Here is a 2,301-nt window from a genome sequence, read left to right on the forward strand (position 1 = left end):
AAATGTCCTCTATGAAAGCCCAGAAAGACCATATAATAATATTAACAACAAAGACAAACATTGCCACAACTTAACAAAACTTCTTTCTACCTCCTCTTTGTTTTATACCATATAAATAATATGATCACAATGACCATAGGCTACAGGTTCATTGTGTACAGCTGCTAATGTGAAATACTTGCTGTATCAGAAACAATAGCAACATTTTCAGATATGAATACATTGGGGATTTTATCTACAGTATTCAGTCATAGCTCTAAAAAGCGGATCTCTGAAGTTTTGTAACCATGAGTAGAGGCATTGTTTTCATTGTCATGATTTTATATCTTGTATTCATAATAATTTGATCCATTCTTTTTTGCTACCCAGACCACAGTGGAGTAATTTGCAATGTCTGTAAAATATCTATATCATGTTAGACAGCCTGACATTAATTACAGAAGTTTTTATTCTGCCTTTTTTTTTTTTTTTTTAAACACACAGTCAAGCAGATTCAAAACACAGCCTTTGTATGACTATACATGTAATGACGAACATAAGGGTACCTGGCGGCATATATATACATATATATATATAGTTAAATTAGTATAGCAAGATTAAGGCAGGAGTTCATTCTAACTAGAAAATTCACACAGAGAAATATAGTTCTCCTACACAGGCACTTTGTAGAGACTAGCTCATGTAACAGATAATGTTTAACTGAAAGATTAACACTGATGTGTTAGCACAGCATATAGCTGGCTTGTAATAAAGAACAAATAAATAAATAAATAAATAATAATAATAATAAACTTGGAAAGCTAACAGAGTACATGGTGATACAAAAATATATCACTGAAAAAGAGAACAGAGCTTTCCGAGAAAGAAATTTGCATAATCAAGTGTTAGGTTACTTTCCTTAAAAATTTTAATTTTTATATACCTATTGACGGAGAGAGCTTTGGAGAAAAGAAAAAAAAAAAAAAAGTTGAATCTCACTACCCTTTTAATATTTAAGCTCTTTAAAAGAACCTTAAAACAAATCAACCAGCTTAAAATAACTATGATAAAATACTGAGGGACTTCCATAAATCATACTTAGAAAGATATTCCTGATAATGTTCATGTGTTTTCTTTTGTGAAACAACTCTGGTTGTTTCCAATAGCAAGATGCCTTCTTGAGAAACCTGTCTTTTCACAACTTGAGAAACCTGTCTTTTCACAATTTGACTGGTCAGGTGGGAAGTAATTCCTTCCCTTTCTCCCCTCCACCCTCCCCCCCGTTAATAATTCTAAAGCATGTTTCAGCAGTGTTGCTGTGAGTACTGGTAGGAAGAGATATTATGCTTTAGTGGCCCAGGTGTTATTGTTTATGGTGTTTCCCTGGAAAATTCAGTAAGTGGTGTGATATCAAACAATGGTAATTAGTTAACCACAGTAGTCTTTTTTACTTCTCTTCTAAAGCCAGGGTGAAACAATATAATTAAAACAAAGAAAATATTAAAAGAAATAATAGGATTGCCCTGAAAATAAAAATGAAACAAACAAACAAACACCCACACTACGAAGAAAAAGGAAAAAGGAAAACAACCCACAGTTCCACAATATTAGCAAATATATGACCATAGTTGTAATTCTGCACACACCTTATAGTCAGGAAAGGTCTTAGGGTGGTGTTTCAAAAACAGGCAGAGATGAAATGAATGGGGTTTTACAAGAAAGCCAGTTCAACACTGTAGGAACCATTAAAGGAAAAATTAGATTGCCTGCTGGCTTGCAGTCTGATGGGGAAAGTCCCTCAATAGTGGATGATTTGTAAGCACACATTCTTATTTCAAACAGTAGGTTGCCTGCTCCCTGCTGTTTGAAGTGAGTTTAATATTCATAGACACATCTACAAGCTATTTACTCTGACCAAAGTGATAGGTCTTGTTGTTTAGTGCTCCTGCACCACATGATGGGACTGCTTTGTGCTGTGAACCCTTCTTTCACAACTCACATATTTTCAGGACTCAAGCATCAGCAGGCCAGGTTGGTATTTTGATTGAACAGCCTCTTCCCAAAGAAAACCAGAGAGATGGAGGGGGTGGGATTGGGTCCTTCTAAGACCCTTCTAAGACCCTTTCTTCCAAACCTTACCAGTTGTCCTTTGCAGGAGTATTTGCAGAAACTGTGGCTTTTTTTTGTTTAGTTTTTCTTACAAAGACAAAAAACAGACTTGCTGCCTTGCTCATTTTAGAGATCTGGTGTAATTTAATTTATAAGAGGAAAGTCTTAAAATGGATGACCTGGCCCTAAACCATTACGGGTGAAAATATTCTG

Source organism: Aythya fuligula, chromosome 2 (assembly GCF_009819795.1).
Source record: "Aythya fuligula isolate bAytFul2 chromosome 2, bAytFul2.pri, whole genome shotgun sequence".
NCBI lineage: Eukaryota > Metazoa > Chordata > Aves > Anseriformes > Anatidae > Aythya > Aythya fuligula.